Source organism: Tamandua tetradactyla, chromosome 3 (genome assembly GCF_023851605.1).
Source record: "Tamandua tetradactyla isolate mTamTet1 chromosome 3, mTamTet1.pri, whole genome shotgun sequence".
Classification (NCBI taxonomy): Eukaryota; Metazoa; Chordata; class Mammalia; order Pilosa; family Myrmecophagidae; genus Tamandua; species Tamandua tetradactyla.
Genome location: NC_135329.1, coordinates 145,990,977 through 146,015,714, shown reverse-complemented (window position 1 = coordinate 146,015,714; position 24,738 = coordinate 145,990,977).

Here is a 24,738-nt window from a genome sequence, read left to right as displayed (position 1 = left end):
TGCATGTTAAGAATGTTTGTATGTTTGTATGTTGTTTTATTAATAAAAATATTTTTAAAAAATAAAAAAGAATAAAGCATATCTATATGAGTGGGTACTGAAAGATTTCTTACTCACACCACTTTGTGAAAAAGTAAGTTGGAAACATGGATGAATCTTGAAGACATCATGTTGAGTGAAATAAACCAGACATAAAATGACAAATATTGTATGATTTCTATTGTATGAAATACTTAGAATAAGTAAATTCATAGAGACAGAAAGTGGAATAGTGGGAGAGGGAAGAAATGGGAAGTTACTGCTAAATGAGCATGAATTTTGGTTCAGGATGATGAAAATAATCTAGAAATAGATATTGATGACAATAACAAAGTCTTGTCAATGTACTTACAAAGAACTGTCCACTTAAAATGATTAAAATGACTTTTATGTTGGGCATATTTTACCACAATTAAGATTAATTACTTTTAAATGTGATATATCCATACACTAGAATATTGTTCAGCTGTAAAAAGGAATGAAATTCTGACCCATGCTACAACATGGGTGAATCTTGAAGATATCGTGTTGAGTGAAATAAGTCAGATACAAAAAGACAACTGTATGATCTTGCTTTTGAGATACCCAGAGTAAGCAAATGTCCTAGAGACGGAGAGCAGACTGCAAGTTACCAGGCTGGCAGGGGGTGATGAGGAGTTATTGCTTAATGGATGCAGGGTCTCGGAGATGCTGGAAAAGATGGGGTGATGGATAGTGGTTATGGGAGCACGATATTGTGAATGTAACTAATACCACTGAACTGCAAACTTGAATATGATTGACATGGGAAATTTTGAGCTGTGTATATGCTTTTACTATAAAAAGTTAAAAAAAAAAGTAAACTGGAGAGCAATATGTATAGTATGATTTCAGAGGTAACTTCCATGAACTGGTGTGTATCCAAATAGTTATTGTATTTTACATTTATATATACATTAACATATATTTTTATAGAGATGGAATTCAACTATGCATAGTAATAATTTTTTCACGTAAAGAAATGAATTTTAAAATGTGAAGGCAATTCTTGGTCCATGCACTTCCAAAAAAAACCAAAAACAAAAACAGGAAAAACAAACAAAAGTTCAACAATTGGTGCTATAATAACAGGACAGTCACCTGGAAAAGGAATGAAATGTGACCCACACCATAGAGCATAGAAAAAAAATTTGAAGGCAATCTAAAACTGCATCTAGAATTATGTCATATATTGAGAACTTTGCATTTCTTTTTTCATTTAAGCCAAGATTTGAGGAATGAAAAAGATTCAGCTATCAAAATAGATAGGGTATGGACATTCCAGGAATAGCAAACACAGAGCCTGTTAAGCAGAAAAAAGTCTGACATTTTGGAGGAACAGACAGGAGGTTGGAGGGCTATAGTATAGAGTTAAAAAAATGGTTCTAGATTATGCAGGCCGTTGTATGTGTGATAAAGAGCTTGGATTTTATTCTAACTTAAACGGGTAGTCTCTGGTTTATATTTTTAAAGATTATGTGGAATCTTGACCCGTCTGCTGTTTCCTGCGCAGTCCTCCCAATCATAAGTACCACCTGAGAGGAAGAAGCAAATATTCTGGCTGAAGCGCAGAACAGATATGAAACAGAGGTTCTGGAAGCAGGAAGGGGTAATATCAGAGGCCAGAGAATGGCAACAGGCCTACATCAGACCAGGGTGGCACTGTCCCATATAAATATAATATGAGCCATGCATGGAATTTTAATTTGTCCAGGAGCCACATTTTAAAAAAATTTTTATTAATAAAACCAATCAACATACAATATGAGCATTCCTTTTTTTATCACTTAGTTGTATATTCATCATCATGATCATTTCTTAAAACATTTGCATCAATTCAAAAAAAGAAAAAAAAATTCATACATACCATACCCCATACCCTACCATTCACTGATCACCAGCATTTCAATCTACCAAATTTATTTTGACATTTGTTCCCCCTGTTATTTATTTATTTTTAATCCATATGCTTTACTCATCTGTCCATAAGGTAGATAAAAGAAACATCAGACACAAGGTTTTCACACTCACACAGTCACATTGCAAAAGCTTTATCATTACACAATCATCTTCAAGAAACATGGCTACTGGAACACAGCTCTACATTTTCAGGCAGTTCCCTCCAGCTTCTCTGTTATGCCTTAACTAACAAGGTTATATCTATTTAATGCATAAGAATAACCTCCAGGATAACCTCTCGACTCTGTTTGGAATTTCTCAGCCATTGACACTTTACTTTGTCTCATTTCTCCCTTCCCCCTTTTGGTTGAGAAGGTTTTCTTAATCCCTTGGTGCTGAGTCCCAGCTCATTGTAGGATTTCTGTCACACGTTGCCAGGAATGTCCACACTCCTGGGAGTCATGTCCCATGTAGACAGAGGGAGGGTGAGGAGTTTGCTTGTTGTGTTGGTTGGAGAGAGAGGCCACATCTGAGCAAAAAAGAGGTTAAGAGATTCCATGACTCCCAGGAGTGTGGACCTTCCTGGCAATGTGGGACAGAAATCCTAGAACAAGCTCAGACTCAGCATCAAGGGATTGAGAAAACCTTCTCGACCAAAAGGGGAAAGAGTGAAATGAGACAAAGTAAAGTGTCAATGGCTGAGAGATTCCAGAGTCAAAAGGTTATCCTGGAGGTTATTCTTACACATTAAATAGACATCACTTTGTTAGTCAAGATGTAATGGAGAGGCTGGAGGAAAGTGCCTGAAAATGTAGAGCTGTGTTCCAGTAGCCATGTTTCTTGAAGATGATTGTATAATGATATAGCTTTCGCAAGATTGTGAAAACCTTGTGTCTGATGCTCCTTTTTTCTACCTTATGGACAGATGAGTGAAGCACATGGATTAAAAATAAACAAATAATAGGGGGAACAAATGTCAAAATAAATTTAGTAGATTGAAATGCTAGTGATCAATGAAAGGGAAGGGTAAGGGGTATGGTATGTATGATTTTTTTCTGTTTTCTTTTATTTCTTTTTCTGAATAGATGCAAATGTTCCAAGAAATGATCATGATGATGAATATGCAACATATGATGATATTATGAATTACTGATTATATATGTAGAATGGAATGATCAAAAGTTAAGAATGTTTGCATTTGTTTGGTGTTACTTTTTTTTTTTGGTGTTACATTTTTTTTTTTTAATTTTTAATTTATTAAAAAAAAAGAGGTTCTCTTGGGGGTGACTCTCAGGCCTAATTTTAAGTAGGCTTAGCCTATCCTTTGTGGGGTTAAGTTTCATACGAACAAACCCCAAGATTGGGGCCTCAGCCTATTGTTTTGGTTGTCCCCACTGCTTGTGAGAATATCAAGAATTCTCCACTTGGGGAAGTTGAATTTTCCCTCTTTCTCACCATTCCCCAAGGGGACTTTGCAAATACTTTTTTTATTCACTGTTCAAATCCTTCTGGGATTTATTGTCCATCACTCTGGACAAACCTACAAAATCTCATGCCCTACTTAAGGTTTCATGTACTTATGATGTTCAATTTAGCTGTCCACATAAGTTATAATAGGAAATGCACTAGTCGAAGTATAAATTTTGTACCAAATAAACATTTTTTGCTTTAGTCTCACACATAAGTTAAAGTTTTAAAATATTACCATCTGTTTTCAACACCCCAGCAGTCACATATAAAAAAATGAATAATGTGTTGTATTATTATAAATATGTCCAAAATGTTATTGTTTTTACATGTAAGCAACACAAAATTACTAGTAAGACATTTTAGAGTCTTTTCTTTCATATTAGGTCTTTCTACTGGACAGAACAAGTTTAGGGCTTTACCATTTCTCCCAAGGAATTTAGACTGAATTCTCGTCCTTTTCTGATTCAAACACATCTCATTAAACATACACACACACATTTTGCTCAGGCTGGTTGCATTTTCATTTAAGACTGAGTATAAAAAGTAAGTAATAAATCCTCATTTCTGCTTTTTTTTGAAGGGAGATGGAAAGAAAAAGTGGGGGCAGCTCATTCTGACTGTAGAAAGTGACAAAAAGACCAGTTATAAAAGTGTCAATGAATTTGGCTACTGACTTAACCTAGGGTAATGGCAGTAGGAATGGAGACACAACCTGATTTGTTCTGCTTGGTGGAGGAAGAACTGACAAGACAAATGGATTAAATGTGAGAAGTGAAGGGCCAATCAAGCAGACCCCTAGGCTTTTTGTCTGAGCATCTGGATGCATGATGGTGCCATTTACTGAGAAGGGAAAGATTTGGAGGAGGAGCAGGTTTGGAACGTGTGTGGAAGTGAGAATCAAAAGTTCTGTTTTGAATGTAGATTCAAGGTGACTATCAAATACTCTTGGGTAGATATCAAACTTGTTGACCATTGGATATGTGTGTCTGTAGCTCAGAGGATCGAGGCCAAAAAAATAGGTAAATTTAGAATAATCACTCTAAACCTAGTGTTTAAAGCCTGGGGATGCGACCAACAGTATTCTATAAACCCTAAAGAATACCCAGGGCTCTAGCTGAGACTTTATGAACATTTCACTCACTAAGTTTATTTTTCAGAAACTTAAAATTTCCAGATTGTTCCTATGCCAGATAAGCCCAGAAACCCAGAGGCACTGGTCTCCAAGAATATCAACCACTTGCATTCTCCTACCCCATAATGTCAACACCCCTTTTCAACCTGAAGAAGTTAGAATGGTCATTCCCCAAATATCCCTGAAGATTCGGAGAAGAATCAAATGAGAGGGATGCATGTAACAGAGAAGAAATATTTTAACAAATGATTGTGACTACTGAATCACCATATTGATATTTATTGTTAGTCTCTAGTGTATTAGAACAGCTAGAGGAAAATACCTGATATAGTGGAACTGTAACCGATTTCATACTTTGAAATTTGCACTATAACTACTTGTGAAACTGTACTTCGAAATTTGTCACTTTTCTACATATATATTTCACAATAAAAAATGTTAAAAACAAACAAACAAATCTGGGGATGAGTAGCTAACCTAGATGAGAGAGAGTCTAGAAAGAGAAAGAGGAAAGGATCCAGGAATGAACCTGCTGCTGAGGCAAAGAGAAGAGTAGGGGCCAGCAAAACAGACCCAAAGTAGCAGTTATTGAAGTAGGAACAAGCCACGAAAGTGCAATGTCAGAGGGTTTCAAGAAGAAAGCAAATGGTGCTATTGAGGCATTGAATAAGATGAAGATAAAAATGTGCTATTTGACATGTTCTCTTTCAATTGAAAGTAAATTCAGATTACTCTTGAGAACTTTTGCATAAAGAAGGCAAAAGAAATTGAATAGAGGCAGAAGGCAGATGTGTGGTCAAAAGGTTTTTTGGTTTTTATTTTAGTGATAGGAATTGATAGGAATGCTCCGGAAGGGAGCAAGCATTTAAGGCTGATGAAGCAGGAGAGAAAGGGAGTGTCAGAAGAAGCACAGTCCTTGAGAAGCTAGAAGAGCTGTCATCTGGAACACAGGTGGAGGGACCTGACTTTCATGGTACTAAAATGTGAAGCTTCTGTCTTTTTCAATGAAGTTTGAGTCAAGGCCATCAGCAGAGGGGATGTTGAGAGAGCGTACTTGAAGGGAAAGCAGAAGTTTTTATCTTGCCTACTTCAACTTGCCCTAGTAGTTTTTATATTTTTGTTTCTGGTTGTTTTGTTTTGTTTTTTTAAATCTGGGTTTAAGAGCTGAGACTGAAACCTGGAGGTTCCTATTCATTAGCTCTTTAGTTGTTCTTTCATGGGGAGGTGGAGAAGCACTTGAGGTTTGTCAATTGAGATTTTCAGTTCCTTCAGAAGTATTACAATATTTTATCCACCAGTCCTCACCACCTAAGTATCAGTCCTGGGAGAATGAGTGCTTTCTTCTCATGTTCCTTTTCTTTATCTTATTTCTGGAAATTCAAAACAATCTTTCATCATATTCTGCCTTTTATCTATTTTTGTGGCTAAGATTCTCAATTCTTGCTCTCACAAGGCCTGCCAATCTGAGCAGTTTCTCTTTACGCAAACCACCTTGCTTCAAAAATGTTTCAGTAAAAAATTTTATGTTGTATATATTTTACCGCAATTTTAAAAAAAGTTAAAATAATAATTAAAGGCAATACATACTGGGATTAATAATGGAGGAGAAAATGCCCAAAGGAGCATTATTGGGACAATTGAAAAACTTACAATATGGACTATAAGCTTTATATCAATGTTAAATTTCTTGAATTTGATATCTGAGCTATAGGTGGTTACATAAATGAATACCTTTGTTCTTAAGAAGTGTACATGGCAATGTTTTATGCATCCTACTATCAAATGTTTAGAAAATTAATTGAATGAAAGAGAGTGAGAAAGCAAGAAAGAAAAACAGAAAAAGAAAGGAAAGAAAAGAAAAAGAGGCAAAATGCTAAAAGTTGGTAAATCTGGGTCACTGGAACTCTGTTGGAGTTCTGTATTGGTTTTATATTGTTTTTATCGTTACTTTATATTATTTTTAATATACATGTATATTTAATATACATTACAACGTACCTATAAGTCTGAAGTTATTTCAAAATGAAAAAGTTTCAGTATAGCTTCAATGCAGTAAAAAAAAAGTGTGTCCAGTTCATAGATTTTCACTTCAATCCCTTGAAATCCCATGCAGACAAGAAGGCACATCTTGAACTTTTGAGGCTCCTGCCTGAGTGGACTAACTACCCCTGTTTATTAATATATCTCTGACCCTGCTGCGAACCCTCATCTTTAGAATTTAGTGCTCCCTTTGCTTTGAATAAAGCCTCCAATTTGCTGCTTTTCTGACGGCAATGTGAGAACAAGCTTATTTACTTTGGTCAAATTTTGTGTGCAACTGATGTCGGCTGGTTGTTGATTGAATTTGTGTCATTTGAGGGTGAATTCCAGGGACCTCTTGACACCATTCCCTTTTTATTTGAAAACAGATTTAAAGAAGAATTGTAAGTATAAAGAATAGACTTGGCCAACTTTTATTTCCAAAGAGAGAGCCTATCCTGTTGCTTAACTCTTACAAAGACACATATGATACCTGGTTTGACTGAGATACTTGCCCAATTAAAACAACAGAACAACAGAAGATGTATTTTTAATGCATTATTTTAATAGTAGTAACCAACTCAGGCATTGGTCCCAATGGCCCATATTTCTCCTACTATTGCCTCCAAATACTACAAACACTATATTGATTGCTTACCCACAATCGTCGCATACCACCACCACCATCATCCCATTTTTCTAGCCAGAAGTCTCAGTTTTGTTTGAAGAGTGACAGTGTGCCGAGCTCCAGGAAATGGATCATTATTGGTCTAGATTTATCATGTAATCCTGCTTCTCCTTAATCAGTGATCAGGATAGGCAGATGACCCAGCTCTGGCCTGTACAATGTAAGAAAATCTGGGGTGGAGAATTGGGCAGAACTTTAGAGAAAGATTTTCCTCCCTGAAAAAAAGAGAGACTCAAGAAGAGACAGGCACTCATTTTTCCCTCCAGCTGGGAGGACCCGATGCTTGGAGTTAAGGAAAGGGAAAAATAGAAGATGGGCAAAGGACCAGGCCCTAAACTTCTGTTGGTCTCTCTCCAGACTTTCTGTTTTATGCAAGAATTAAGTGCCGTTATTATTTTGGACACTTTTAGTTGAATATTTTGTTACTTGTAGCTAAATGCCTCCAAATATAGCTGTCTTCACAGAACTTCCTACACTCAAGAGCATTTACAACCAACACCTTAACAAAAGAAATTCCCCATCCCCTGCTTGGCTGCAGACCATGGTTTCTTAATAGCTTGTAAAATATTGTTAAATATACAAGTGTAGAGGGTGCAAGGTAGTTCAATGGTTGAATTTTCATCTGTCCTGTGGGAGACCCGGGTTCAATTCTTGGCCTGTGCACTTCCCTCTTGCAAAAAAAAAATCAACAAATGATACTGCAATAATGGGAAAGTCACATGGAAAAAGAATGAAATATGACCCCCACCATAGAGCATACAAAATATATAAAGTGTATTTATGATAGGTTGAATTATTAAAATTCAGACGTTCTTAATCAACATTCCTGTGGGTGTGAACCCATTGTAAATAGGATCTCTTGAAGATGTTATTTTAAATCAAAATATGACCCAACGAAATAGGGTTGGGTCTTAATCTGAATTTCTGGAGACTTTATAAAGAGAAAGAAACCAGAGGCCAGAGTAAGAGAAAGCCATAGGGAGGAGCCAGAAGCAAGAAGCCAACGGAACCTGGAAAAGTGAGAAAAGGACACCTTATGTAATACAAGGCAGGAATACAAGCCAAGAAACCCAAAGGATTGCTGGCAGCCAGCACCAGAATTTTTCAGACTTGGAAGAGAAAGCATTGCCTCACCGGCACTTCAGTTTTGGACTTCTCCTAGCCTCAAAATTGTGAATGAATAAAATCCCATTGTTTAAACCAACCTATTGTGTGGTATTTGTCACAGCAGCCTAGCAAACTAAGGCAGTATTAAACAGCAAAGTAGTTTAATTGTTATCGCTTTCTAGTACACATTAGTTAAGTAGATAAAATATTTTAAATTAAATGATTTTTAATAACTATTTAATGATCCATAGAAAAGAGAACGTCAATATTTCTGAATAGCCATTTTAAAGTTTTCCTCTTTAAAATGTTTCCTTAACATTCTCGTTCAGAATTTGAGTTTTTAATTGGGTCAGTTTTGGGAAATTATTGGAAACAACCATAAACACCCTCTACTATTGCCAGAGGCAATCACTGTGGGTTTTATTATTATTATTATTATTGCTGTAAACGCTCACCTGCAGTATTAAAATTCAAAATATTCCTCATTCTTTATGGCTTACCATTTCTTAATTTTATTTGCCCATAACTTCAGCACTTTACTAGAGACTTAAATATATTCTGTATTAATATTTTTATCATGGTTTCTCTCCTTTCAAGACCACTCATACCTTTATATCTTGTGTTGCTGAAAATGTGGGAATATGCCAATCCTCATTTTTGGGACTGCTGGGTCAACTTGGCAGATGACAACACTGTGAAGATTTATAGAATCAGTTGCCAAATACACATCTTCAATTACCAAGTTTTTTGTTTTTCAAATCCTTGCCTGAGAGTACAATTAAGGTGTTTTGGTTAAAGACAGTTCCAGGAAATCCCTGTCATTTTGTAATAAACAAAAACAGTCATAAGCTAACACTCGCTCAGAGCCTAAAATACACCAGGCAATAAGATTAAACGCACGGAGAAAAACTTTTCCTTCATTCTGGATTTTAGTTTTTAAGGTAGCCCAGGCAGATTTAGTTATTTGGCAGTAGACACAAGAATTCTGACCAATTTAGACAACAATACTTCCAGTAAATTCAGTCAATGTGCAATTTGCAGGCTGATGAGAATTTCCACAGGTAGTTTATTGAACTTATTTTCAAATTCCACATAGAACACTGATTGCATCAAGCAAGACGAATGATTTATCTCCTGCATAGCTGGAGCAAAAACTGGTAGTGTTCAGTTTTTTTCAGTTCAAAGCAACAATCGTGCGTGAGCCCAGGCAGTGAAGACTGGCCTTCCTGAAACCTAGGCCCAAGGAGAAGGGGTTTCAAAATCTACACACGCAGGGAGACATTGTGCACACCAATCCTCTAGTATGAAAATACAACTCAGACCATGCACCAAGGAGCACATGGAAAAACAACTAACCACGCAGCTATTCCAGCTTTTAATTATAGAAGGATATACACGTGAGTGGGTGCTATGTTGGAGTTCTCTGTATGGGTTTTTTATTACTTCTGTAACTGTCTTGTGAGTTTTAAATTATTTAAAAACAAAAAGTTTAAGGGAATAAAAGTAAATATATGTACATTGCTTAAAAAAATAAAAAGTAAAGAAAGATATTAAGTAAAAAAGAAAAAAAAAATGAACGTTCTCCCTTCCTTGGCATGACAAGTCCCAATTCTCCAGAGAATCCCACCATTAACTGTTTCTTTCTGTTGTATCTTTCCAGACATGTTCTGCACAAATATAAATATATATACACGTGTTGTTACTATTTTATCCCAAATGAGATCATGCTCTATAACCTACTCTGAAACTTGCTTTTTTTCACTTCTATTTCATAAGCATTCTTTGTGTCAGCACATCTGAATCATCTACCCTCTTGCTTTTCAATGGCTGAACAGTGTTTGGTTGTTAACGGCTGCACCATCATAAGAAAAGAACCGTGTCTAAGGGTGCTCATGGCTGGCATAAAATGAGCCCTACATGTGTTTATCATTTATTTGTCTGTTTATGCCTTAGTTTGCCAGGGCTGCTATAACAAATGCCACACACTGGTTGTCTTAACAGGAATTATTTGCCTCACAGTTTTGGAGGTTAAAAGTCCAACAGCAAGGTATCAGCAGACCATGCTTTTTCTAGGAATCTGTAGCATTCTGGTGCCGGTTTGCTGGCAATCCTTGGAGTTGTCTGCCTCTGTCACACAATTATCTCTCTCTCCTTCTCTAGCTTCTACTAACTTGTCCAATTTCCCTTGCTTCAAGGGCTTCAGGCCCACCCGCATTCAGTTTGGCCACTACTTAACCAATAATATCTTCAAAGATCCTACTTACAAGTGGGTTCATACCCACAAGACGAGGTTAAGACTTGAACATGTATTTATGGAGGGCATGATTCAATCTACCACAGTTTATTTTAGTATAATGAAATTTGTCATTTTTCCATTATTTCCAGCAAGGCTGCAATGAATATCCTTGAACTTGTACTTATACATTCACATCTAGGATATTTGTACTTATACAGTCACATCTAGGATAAATTCCTAGAAATTGAATTGCTGGTCAAAGGATATGTACATCTAACATTTTACTAGAAGTTATCAGATTACTGTCTAAAATAGTTGTACTGATTCACATTCCCAACCCTAATCCATGATGTGCCTGATTCCCCTACTCCCAATTACCGAGCATTATCAAATTGGTGCATCTTTACCAATCTGATGGGTCTTTAAAACTTGTATCTCCTTGGTAGTTTACTTTTCATTTATTTAATTATTGATGACACTGAATACCTTCTCTCTCTCTCTCTCTCTCTCTCTCTCTCTCTCTCTCTCTATATATATATATATATATATATATATATATATATATTTACCTTAAATTTATAGTGCTTTGTCTGCAAGTTGTTTATTCATGTGCTCTAATTTTCTATTTGATTTAAGCAAACTTAGCAATGCTATTTTTAACTGATATCTTGAATGAGAATCAGGCAAAGTGAGAAGATGCCAGAATACTTTCCCAACCAGCATTTCCACTGTGGTTTTAAACCCTCTTAAAAAAAAAAAAGAAAGAAAAGAAAAAGAAAGAAAGAAAAGTAAAATGCAAAGCAATAAACTCTGGAAAGAGATACTAATTTTCTTTGGTTCATTAAGGAGCCTTTTTTTGTTTGTTCAACTCAACAATTTAAGAACCATCTCCTTTTTTTCAGCATATATGTATTTCTCCATATTCTGAATCTTTCGAATTCTTTAATTTAAGACAGCCTAAAAATTGATATTCTGTTATTTCTCACCATAAATGATGGTAGATAGCAAACTGGTAAGCAACATTTGCATATCGTTGTTCTTTGCGCTCTGTGTAAGGCTGAAATACTTTATCAAATACAGGTCAGCTGTGAAAACGTTACAACGGGCATAGCCCAAACACCCCTAAAGAGTGGGAGAAAGATCAAAGGGAGAAAGATCAAAGGTGATGGTGGAGTTATACAGAGAAGGTAGGGGTTAACAAATGAGTACGATTGCTGAATCATTATATTGATATTTCTTTAGTCTCCAGTATCTTTTTTTAAAATATTTTTATTATAAACAATGAACAAACATACATACATTCTTGACATGGTTACAATCAGTGACTCACAATATCATCACATAATTATATATTATCACCATTATCAGTTTTTGAGCATTTGCTTCTTTCCAGCAAAAGAAAGAAAGAAAAAAAAGAAAAAACTCATACATGCCATATGCCTTACCACTCCCTTTCATTGACCAGTAGTACTTCAAGCTACTCAATTTATTTTAACCTTTGTTCCCCCTATTATTATTTGTTTATTTCTCATCCGTATTTTTTACTCATCTCTCCACATCATAGATAAAAGGAGCATCAAACACAAAGTTTTCACAATCACACTGTCACATTGTGAAAGCTATATCATCATACAATCATCTCCAGTATCTTAGAGCAGCCAGAAGTAAAAACCTAAAATTGTGGAATTATAACCCTTACTAAACTCTGAAATCTGTTCTACAACTAATTGTTGCAGTGTGCTCTGAAATTTATTGCTTTTTTGTATATATGTTATTTTTCACAAAAAAGGGGGAAAAAATCAATTGTGATAAATGCACAGCTATATGATGATATTGTAACCATTGTATACTTTTGATGAATTTCATGGTATGTGAATATATAATATATATCAATAAAAAGTAAATAATTTTTAAAAAGGATCAAAGGAGAAAGTGGAGTTATAAAAGAGAAGATAGGATTTAACAAATGAGTATGACTCCTGAATCACTATATTGATACTTTTTTTAGTCTCCAGTGTCTTGGAGAAGTCAGAATAAAAAACCTAAAATTGTGGGACTTCTGAAATCTATTCTATAACTAATTGCTGTGGTGTGCTTTGAAATTTATTGTTGTTTTGTATATATGTTATTTTCACAATAAAAAAAATTTATAATAAAATGTAACAGGTTAACCCGAGTATTCATATGGTTGGGGGAGAAGAGCTGGCAGCATGTTTGTCACTGGAACAAAGACAGAGGATAAAGACTGTGATGGTATAACTTAGGAGTGCCTAAGGTGGACAATGATGTGGATTAAAGGTACAAATATAAAACTTTTGCGTGGAGGAGAAACAAATGAATTTCAACATTGCATGGTTGAGATGGAATATGGGGAAAATGCATGTAGTTAACAGAAACACTGTGATATAATTTTGCTGAATGTAACAAAGGTATTATGCCAAAACTAAATGTCAACAAATGGGGAACATGGGAGACCAGTATGGATTCTTTGTAGATGAAAAGGAAATGTCTTTATATAGATTATGGTGGTGAAGGCAGGACTATTTACTTAGGTTGTATTGCAGGATGTGCAAGTATAGCTGTAAATAGGAACAGAGAGAAACACGTACTAGAGAAAATGTGCAGAAAGAGATATACATATTCACTGTTAGTAGGGAAGCTGAGAGATACAGCCCCTCTGAAGGACAGTGTGGTGATTCCACAGGAGGGTTGTATTGGGGTTTCTATATAAGCCTGCAACCCTGTTTCTAGGTATATAACTGAAGGAACTGAGAGTGGGGAAGTGAATGGACACTTACATGCTGGTGTTTGTCATGGTAGTGCTTATGGTTCACAATGGATGGAAGTAGGCTTATGGTACAATAACTGAGGAATAAAAGGGGGAACTGTGGGGTATACATAGAGTGGACACTGGGTTGGCTGCAAGTAGGAATGAAATTGTGAGGCATGCAACCAGGTGAATAAAGTTTGGGGATAGTTTGTTGAATTAAATGATAGAAACAAAAAGACAAATATTAGCATGGCTCAATCATACAGACTATTATAACACACAAACTCATAGAATTGAAGTCAAGAGTAATGGTTTATCAGGTTAGGGTCTACAGTAAAGGTCTTTAGTAAAGTTTGGGCCTATAGTAAAGATTCTAAGCTCTAACAGCAGTCACATCTATTTAGTAGTTGTAACTGTTATTTCTAAATTCTGAGTTACTGAGATATTTGTATGTAATATGGTTGTCCACAGAATCTTTAGTAATTTACATGACACCTGAGACTTAGAGCACTAAATGTAAGAAAGCCAACAGAACCCTATCCAGCAGTTATTTAAAAACTTTAAAAAGTAATCAGACTTCAACTAGGGATATGAATGAAAGTGATCTGGATAGGGCTAAGGATAAAAGATGATACAGTCTTTATTTTAAACTTTCAAATTCTGCATGAGACCAAAGAAAGAGGTGTTTATTTGCTGCAAAATGTATATTTTGTTTGTGCACTATCTAATTTAACTTCTATGTTTGGTTTACTTCAATCATATACAATCATATATTTCATTTGAATACAAATATATACAATTTTGAATATGAAGTAAGATCTTTCTTAGTCTGTGCATGTTAATGTCATGTCCTTATATATCACAGAGTAATTTGGGCAGAGAATAAAATGAATTTGCAAAATCCCCTTGACTGTGGAAGGAAGAGGAAATATTAAACTTTCCCACCTGGGAAATTCTGGATATTCTTGCATCCAGTGGGGACAACCAATTCAATAAACTAAGCACTCAATCTTGGGGATCACCCCTAGGAAATTTATTCCAGCAAAGGAGAGACTAAGTCTGCTTTTAATTATGCCTGAGTCACCCCCAAAGAACCTCTTTTGCTGCTCAGATGTGGCCTTTCTCTCAGCTTACTTAACAGTTGGACTCATTTCCCACACTCCTACATGGCACATGACTTCCAGATGTATAAATCTGCCCAGAAAGATAAAATAGGATATCTGGGATGAGCCAGGACCTGGCATCATCGGACTGAGGAGAACTTGATCACCAAAAGGGGAAAGAGAGAAATGAGACAAAAATATAAAGTTTCACTGATGGAGAGATTTCAAAGAGAGTACAGAGTTTATCCTGGAGGTTACTCGTATGCATTACAGAGATATCCCTTGCACTGTAGTAGATAGAGGGAAGTACTTTAAGTTGCTGAACTCTGTTCCAATAGTCTTGATTCACAAGGATGATAGTGTCACTATATAGCTTTTACAATGTGAATGCATGATTGGAAAAACTTGTTTCTGTTGCCCTTTTTATTCCTGGTATGGAGAGATGAGAATACAAAAGATAATAAATAAATAATAATGGGGATGTAGGGTAGAAATTGGGTAAATTGCAATACTAATGGTCAATGAGAGGAAGGCTTAAGGGGTATGCATTGTTTGATGCTTTTTTCTTTTCATTTCATTTTCTGGAGTAATGCAAATATTCTAAAAATGATCAAGGTGATAAATACACAACAATTGAATGATATTTTGAGCCATAATTGTATACTATTTATGGACTGGATCTATGTGAAGATTTCTCAATAAAAATATATATATTTTAAATTGCTGTAAAAAAAATGTAACAGGTTGATTCTTATATTGTTCTAAAGATACATACTTTTCTCTTGATTTTCAAGTGAATTTCACATTTTGCAAAGGAGATTTGAGTAAACCTCTCAAGAATTTAGTTTCTGTAGATGGTAATTAATATTTTAAAACTTTAACTTACATGTGAGACTAAAGCAAAAAATGTTTATTTGGTACAAAATTTATATTTTGACTAGTGCATTTCCTAATATATCTTATGTGGACAGCTTAATTGAATACCATAAGTACATGGAACCTTGAGCAGGGCATGAGATTTTGTAGGTTTGTCCAGAGTGATGCCCCAACACAGGGACTTGAAGCCTTAACAGAGAAATGTAGTTTTCTTATATATAAATTAAGTTATATTGTCAGTTTGAAATGCAATCTTTTATATCCACCATTAGAATGCGTTATTTTAGGATTAACTATTACATCCCATAGCAAATCTATATCCAAAATATCTTTTTGAGATATAAAATACATAGAGTGTATAAACATTAGCTATATAGCATGTTGAATTTTTATATATGATTACACCTATGTAAACACTAATAAGATCTGGAATATTTCCAGCACCCCGCCAAATTTAATACTTCCCTAAGACTATTCTACTTCTATTACCTTAAATTAGTTTTGCTTATATTTGAGAATTATGTATTTCTTTGTATCTGTCTTCTGTTCAAAATTATGTCTGTAAGATTTATTTGTGCTGTTGCATGAGGAGTAGTTTATTTTTTTATTGCTGTATAATATTTACTGTATGCTACAATTTACCCATTCTACAATTGATGGACTTTTGAGTTGTTTCCTCTCCTGGGCTTTTATGAATAAAACTTCTATGTGCATCTTCAAAAAAAAATAAAAATAAAAAAATAAACCCCAGAGTGATTTGAACAGTGAATAAAAACGTATTTGCAAAGTCCCCTTGGGGAATGGTGAGAAAGGGGGAAAATTCAACTTCCCTAAGTGGAGAATTCTTGATATGCTCACAAGCAGTGGGGACAACCAAAGCTATAGGTGGAGCCCTCAATCTGGGGGTTTGTTCATATGAAACTTAACCCCACTTAATAGGCTAAGCCTACTTAAAATTAAGCCTAAGAGTCACCCCCAGAGAACCTCTTTTGTTGCTCAGACGTGGCCTCTCTCTCTCAGCCAACAAAACAAGGAACCTCACTGCCCTCCCCTCTCTATGTGGGACATGACTCCCAGGGGTATGGACCTTCCTGGCAACATGGGACAGAAATCCTAGAATGAGTTGAGACTCAGCATCAAGGGATTGAGAAAACCTTCTTGACCAAAAGGGGGAAGAGTGAAATGAGACAAAGTGAAGTGTCAATGGCTGAGAGATTCCAAAGTTAAGAGGTTATCCTGAGGTTACTCTTATGCATTAAATAGATATCACCTTGTTAGTCAAGATGTAATGGAGAGGCTGGAGGGAACTGCCTGCAAATGTGGAGCTGGGTTCCAGTTGCCATATTTCTTGAAGATGATTATATAATAATATAGCTTTCACAATGTGACTATGTGATTGTGAAAAACCTGTTGATCTACCTTATCGACAGATGAGTAAAACATAAGGATTAGAAATAAATAAATACTAGGGGGAACAAATGTTAAAATAAATTTTGTAGATTGAAATGCTAGTGATCAATGGAAGGGAGGGGTAAGAGGTATGGTATGTTTGAATTTTTTTCTGTTTTCTTTTTTATTTCTTTTTCTGAACTGATGTAAATGTTCTAAGAAATTACCATGATGATGTATATACTACTATGTGATAAAAAAAAAGAATTTAGTTTCCTGCCTTTCTTTAAACCTCCTTTTCTTTCAAAATTGATCTCATTAAAGCATTCCAAGTTAGACTCCTCGTTTTTCAACTGTACAACCTTCTCCACCACCCTCTCATTTCTCAGAACAGGTAGTAGTCGGTATTTGATTATATACATACAGATTTACTTCACATATTTGTGTATATATCCATGTCTGTCTTTTCTCCCTTGCTAAATGAAAAGTTCCTGTAGATCAGGGACTGTGTTAGTTATATATTGCTTTTTAACAAATTACCCCCAAATTGAGCAGCTTAAAACAATAAAAAGGTATAAACTTCAGGAGATGTTTAGATGGCCTGCAATCAGCTGAAGGCTTGGTGGGAGCTGGAGGATCCGTTTCCAACATGGATTATTCTCACGGCTGCCAGTTGATGCTACTTAGATTCTCACCACATAGATTCCTCCACAGAGCTACTTGAGTAGCCTCACTACATGGCATCTGGCTTCCCCCAGGAGTGATCCAAGAAAGACCAAGGCAGAAGCCACAATATATTTTATGACCTAGTCATTCTCATTTCCAAACATCCTATTGGTTACATAGGTCAGCTCCATTCAGTATAGGAGACCACACAATGGTGTGAACAGCAGGAGGGGGAGCCATTTGGGGCTTTCCTGGAGGTTAGCTATAATAGCTATTCATTCTTTATGTTATTTATGACTCATGGATCATAAATCTTGGCATGAGCATAATCACTTAACAGAACCCAACTATGTAGAAATACTGTAATGAGTCAGGAAGCTGATTCACTATAACTGATGACACAGCGTATAAAGGACAAATCTTAGGCCAAGTTCCATGGGAGACAGCTCCAAGGTACAGACCTACATGCAAGAAGTTTATGAGAGGAGTGCCCTCTGGATGAATACTTGTCAGGAAGCAAAGGGACTAGGATTGGACTCTGGGAGTTGTAGAACTTCCACAAAAGTCTTCAGGGAGCTCTGGAGCTGGACTGGCCCTTCAGAGTTGTCTTGCCAGGAGGCAAGAGGTCCTGACCTTTGTATCCTTGTGTTGATCAGTGATTGGATGGAGGTGCCTTCAGGGAGGGGATAGGACCTTAGGTGAAGGATGACCAAAGATATGATCCAAGGAATGACCTTCTCTTCAGCTGAAAGTAATTCCTGTAGAGTGACTCAACTAAAAGTGTTAACCTCAACACTACCAGAAGCTGGATGAATGAATGTCTCAGTTCTGAAGAGGGCATCTGAGCAGTGCAACACTGTTTCCACAACAGAACAGAGAGACCCAAAGGAAAAATTTGAACTTTTTTCACTAAACAGAATCAGCCAATCACCCTTCAATGTCCTGATTCAACTCTTAGTTTAAAATTCTTAAAAGAGTATACAACCATCCAGAACCACAAAGCTTTTGTCTTGTATATTTGGGTTAAGAGAATATTATCATTCCCTGGCAGGAGGAAATAATAATAACAGTAGCAACAATGGCTAAAGTTTATAACTATGTGCTAGAAATAATCTTTTATGAAGCAGGAGCTATTATTACTTGCATTTCACAATTGAGGAGGGAGCTCTGTATCATGACATCTAGTAAGTGAGATGGCTGGGAATTGAACCCAGGCACTCATGTCTTGATAGCTCCTTCCTCTTAGCCTATAGGCAAAAGAAAGCAAAAAAGAGTCCCCTGCTGATATTTGAAGGACTAGATACCCCAAGGAATACTTCATTCTATCTGTCCCTCAAGGGAATGCAATTTCTGTTAGAATAATTAAAGTTTTAAAGCAGTTTATAGATTTAATAACATATATCAGTGGCAACTGATTCATTTTAAAGAAATATGATTTGAGCTGTGGTCAGCATTGTGGGAGGCACAAAAGATCATATAATGCATGAACCCTGGTTCATGGTCATACTTAGACAAGAGAAGAAACAAATGCACATGAATAGGGAGAATTCTAAATCCTCAGAGACTCATAAAGATAACAGTCAGTTCTTACGAACTGCTATCAGCCAGTTAATCCAAGGGATAGTTTAAGGGGACACTGGTTAAGAAGCATCTGGCAGTAAGTAGTATGCTGGAGTAGTCTGGAAACAGCTTTCAAGTGCCAATTATTACCTTTTCAGAAGTTTGGGAAGCCAGTCATTAAACCTTTGGTAGCTCAACATCAGCCATGGTAGAAGTGTTTACACCATGGAAATTGGCACAGGGTACAATCCCTCAACAGAGTTAGTTGGTAATCATTTACCAGCATGCCAGTGATTTACTGAATCCCTTTCTCAGAGATTCGGAAACATATTACAATTTTTGAGAAGTCTGACAATAAGGAAATTTATTTAACTTTGTGAAATAAGCATTTCCCCAAACATATGTTGTGAGTATAAATTTCAGTCCACAGATTCAAGTGTATAAGAAATGGAATTTTCCTGAATTTTATTATTTAATTTTTTTTTTTTTTTTAAAGGAAAGACAGAGAGAAGGAAGGAAGGATAGAAGGAAGGAAGGAAGGAAGAAAGGGAAACATTTCCAAACATTTTCTTGCTTTATTGTATTTTGTTTTTCCGTTTTTGTTACATGGGCTGGGGCCGGGAATCGAACCGAGGTCCTCCGGCATAGCAGGCAAGCACTTTGCCCGCTGAGCCACCGCGGCCCACCCTTATTATTTAATTTTGATTCTGAGTCCCTTTCTTCCAGATTGATGGGGTGGGGGGCAGGGTAACAAACCATAACCTCCCTCTTTCCTGGAATTATTTCACTCACCCATGCCCAAGGTGTGCTGCAGTTCCAGGGTGGCAGGAGGGGTGCCATGTGGTGCTCAATCACTGGCCCACCTAAGCCCTGCTTAGATGCCCCAATTCCCTGCCCATAAGACCCTGCCAGGTCTGAGGACTGGGCTTGCTCTCCTGTGTGCTTGTCCTTTAGGCAGGAATGCACTCCCTCCAGCTCCACTGTCTTCGCCATCTCCTGTTGTCTTTCAAGCCTGTTTCATCATTTTGCTTGACATCCAACAGCATTTGAGTAGCAAATCCTGGTCTAGGTGCCCTTGCTGAGTCTTCACCCCCTCCCTGGTGCTCTGCTTGAAGGCTGGGCCTGGGGTTCTATGAACCATGTACAGACACTATACCCTTCCCTTACCCCTTACCCTTCTCTTCCTGATTTCCCCTTCCCGTTCCCTCTCCCCCTTTCCTTCCTACTTCCCTCCCTGCTCCTCTCCTCACTTCTCTCCCTTTCCTGGCCTATTCCTCTTCCCTTCCCTTCTCCCTTCCCTCCCCTTTCCCTCCCCACCCCTCCTCCCTCTCTCCCTTTCCTTCCCTCTCCTCTCTGCTTCTGTTGCTCACAGGTGAGGAGATAAATAGTGCATAAGTTAAATAGCACCGCCCGAGGGAGCCATTTCTGTCACAAGAACTGTTCTACACTCTCCAGAAAAATTATTTCCTCCTAGCCCATAATTGGATAATATTCCCTTTAAAAATTGCACTTATTAATAAATATGTTATTCTTCTACTGCCGAATTTAGATGCAAAGAAAGAAGATTAGTGGGACAATATTCTAAGAAATGGAACATCAATGACATTTCATCTTCTAGTCATCAGTGAAGTCCAGACTTTCTACCTTGGGTCACTATTTGGCCATCTATGTAGCTTTTCTATAAGGAGCTACTTTCCAAATGCTGAAGTGCAGTGATCCCTGCACCTGGGCCTGGGCAGCCCCACACCTTGTAGTGCCTGCTTACAGGGTAGCTGTTGGCTGCCATTTAGGATCTTGCCTATAAGGATCTTTTATTATACCATCAACTTTATTCAGTGTTGCTTAATGTATTTTAACTTTATCCCGAATATTGGTTGTCTCCTTCCCACCTCAATTGAGGACAGTAAGGGTTAAATATCACTACAACATTATTTTTATTAGAAAGGCAGGCAGAGAATGAAATGCAGTGTGAAGGGTTTCTTTTTTCTTTCAATCTCTGCACATCTGGTGAGAAGGATTTATCTGGATAATGTTATTTTTCACTCTGCTTTAGTCATGGTATGTTAAATGAGTTAGAAATTCTGAGGGCAAAAACATGTCCATTCCTTGTTAGTTCATCCATCCATCCATTCGTCCATTTATTTATCTCAGAATTTATTCAGCTCACGTTTACCGAGCTCTTTTGGTTCAGGCCCAGTACAGGGTGCTCGAAGAAAGACAACTGTGCATCTGGCACATTTTTGTCTGCTGAGCTCAGAGGGAGAGGCCAGAATTGTAAATACTGATTTCGTGGTATAAAGGGCTGTGGGCGGGCCCCACCAGGCTTGGGCTGGGCAGGAAGATTCCAAGGAGGAGATGACACCCTAAGGGGGAGCAGCAGGAAGCAACAACAGTCCAGCTCCTTGGCTGGGCCAGCCTCCGAGAGGACAAGTACCTGCTATGTCCAAAGCCTTGAGACCTGACCAAGCGTGGCCGGGGAAGGTGAGGTTCCACCCTCAACCAGAATTATCTCATGTCGCCGTCTAGCACCCCGTGAGGCAGGCGCTTCCCCAGCTGCTCTATGGTGGGCAGCGAGCACGGGAAGAAATCCCACTGCCTCGCTGTCTACTGTAGTCTTGGGAAAGACACGTACCCTCTCTGGGCCTCAGTTTACTCATTTGCTAAATGGGGAACCCTACAGTTTCTACTCCTTAGGTTTCTTATAAAGATTAAATAAATTCATCCATCTAAAGCATTAGAACAGGCATGAGCTTAATAAATAGTAGCTATCATTGCTAATTCCACTAATGAAGAGTTAGTGAGTGTAATTTAGTGCCCAAATCACCCAAATAAAAAAGGGCCAGTGCTAGCAGTCAAACCCTTACTTCTCCCACGATATTGTGTGCCATATATCATAGGACCACAGAGGGTGGCAATCCACTCAAGACAGGGTGCAACCAAGGACACTTCCTGTAGGAGGTGATATTTGAGCTGAGCTTGGAAGAAGGGCCTGGACTTTGCCAGGGGAATAAGTGGAAAAAGGCATTTCAGGGAGATGGAATAGAATATGTGAAGGCTGGAGGCATGTGTCAGCCTGATATTTGGGGGATACTAAAGGCTAGGGGGTGGTGGGGAGTTGAGTGTGGCCACAACACAGATGAATGCCAGCTGAGGAGTTTGGACTGGTTCCTGAGAGCAATGCAGAACTTCTGTTTTGTTTTTTTTGTTTTCGTTTGCAAAGGCTTTGTTTTCAGAGGGACATGTCATGGTTTGTTTTTTGTTTATTTTTTGGAAAGGTCACTGACACTAGTATAGGGGGTGGAAAAAGTAAAAGAGAAAACTAGAAATAGAGATCAGTTTCCACATATCATCTGGACTTACAACTTACTGTTTTTCTTCAAATGACTTGTTCTTTTTACTTAGAATTATTTTTAAATGAAACTTCATATCACAACCGTAAGTGGAAAACTCCCAGGGCCAGATGTATTTTGGAATTCGGAATATTTTCTGATTTTAGAAAGGTGACCTAGTGCATAGATCATGCTTGAGTTAACACCCCCAGAGGGCAAAAGAAGTCAATGCATATTTCTGCAGAGAACTGTATGGATATTTACAGCAAGTAGGATAAAGACCAGACTCCAGATAACTAGCTTCAAATGAGCTTTGGCTCTAAACCTACCCAAAAAACTTTCATTTTTCAGAGCTCCTTGGATTTTTAGGATGTAAATGAATAGTATCACTTGCTGGAAATACAAGGTAATGTGAAAATAAAATAAACACCTGGCAAACAAGGCAGTGTAGAGTCCAGTTCACCTCCCTGACTGTGGCTACAGATGTAGATTCACAGGCAGAAGCCTGGGTTAAAAGTCCCCACTGGCAGCCATGTTTCTTGAAGATGATTGCATAATGATACAGCTTTCGCAATGTGACTGTGTGATTGTGAAAACCTTGTGTCTGATGCTCCTTTTATCTACCTTTTCGACAGACAAGTAAACATACGGATTAAAAATAAAGAACAGGGGGAACAAATGTTAAAATAAATTTAGTAGATTGAAATGCTAGTGATCAATGAAAGGGAAGGATAAGGAGTACATATGTATGAATTTTTTTCTGTTTTCTTTTTATTTCTTTTTCTGAACTGATACAAATGTTCTAAGAAATGATCATGATGAAAACACAACTATGTGTTGTGAATTATTGATTATATATGAGAACGGAATGATCAAAATAGGAATGTTTGCATTTGCTTTGTGTTTTTTTGGTATTTAAAAAAATAAAATTAAAAAAAAAAAGTCCCCACTGGCAAGTGTAAACCGGGGTGGGGGGGGGGGGAGGCTGGGTGCCTGGTATATGGCGCTCCCTAATATTCTTGCAGATTTTCTGTCAGTCTAAAACTATTCTAAAAACAAAAGTTCATGAACATAGAAAACCCTCAGTGATGACTCGCTCCTCTGAATGTGCATCCTGGAACAGCACCGTGTTCTTAGTATCCACCAGCTCTTTAATATTGAAAAAAAAAGATTTGTGCCTATGTCTTCTCTCCCCAACTGGGCTCCACCACTCTGAGGGTTGAAGGCAGCCAAGGACCACATCTAAACAGCCATCACAGCACCTGGCTCACAGAAGACCCAGTGCGGAAGACTACATGATGGTGAAGTTCATGTGTCAACTTGGCTAGGTTATGACCAGTTGTTCGGTCCGGCCAGCACTGGCCTGGTTGTTACTGTGACAGTATCTTGTGGATTTAAATCATTAGTCAGCTGATTGCAACTGTGACTGATCTACATCTACAGTCAACAGAGAAAACTGCCTTCAGCAATGACAGAAGTCTCCTTGTCCCATCAGTTGAGGCCCTTAAAGAAAGAACTGGTTATTTCAGCAGTCAGGAAGAAGAATTTCTATTTCTACTCCAGACAGCCAGCTTCTCGTGGGGAATTTATTATCACCTTCATTGAGTTTCCAACTTGCAGCCTGCCCTATGGAATATAGACTTGCCAATCCCCATGGCTGTGTGAATCAATTCCTATACCGTATCTCTTAATATGAAAAAAAAAAAGGTCATTAAAAAAAAAATCCAGTTGCTGCCAGGATGCAATAAACCAGAAATGAGCTGGCTTTTACAAAGGGGAGTTATTAAGTCACAAGTTTGCAGTTCTAAGGCCATAAGAATGTCCAAATTAAGGCTTCAACAAGAGGATACTTACACTCAAGAAAGGCCGATCCTTTCTAGGGTTTCTGTGTCCCATGAGAAGGCACATGGCCATGTCTGCTGGCCCATTGCTCCCGTTGCTTCCAGCTCCTGGTTCCAGTGACCGCCTCTCTCTGAACATCTGTGGGTCCTTTCTTCTCTGGGGCAAACTCTGGGTTTCATTTCTTGGCTTGGCATCTCCATGTGTCTGTGTCTGTGTCTGTGTCAGCTCTCCAAGCATCTGAACTCTGTTCTCTGTGTGGACTCTTTTAAGGACCCCAGTAAACGCATCATGACCCACCTTGAACGGGCAGGGTCGCGTCTCCATCTAATCTAAGGGCCATACCCACAGTTGGGTGTGCCACATCTCCATGGAAACAACCTAATCAAGAGGTCCCGCCCTACAACAGGTCTGCCCCCACAAGACTGGATTAGAGTGAAGAGAACATGGCTTTTCTGGGGTACATGACAGTTTCAAACCAGCATAGGGAAGGATTGAGACCTTCCAGATATCCAGAAGCCGAGGGAGCTTATCACCACTAGACCTGCCTTACAAGAGATGCTAAAAGAGTTCTGCGGGATGAAAGGAAAGGACAGCA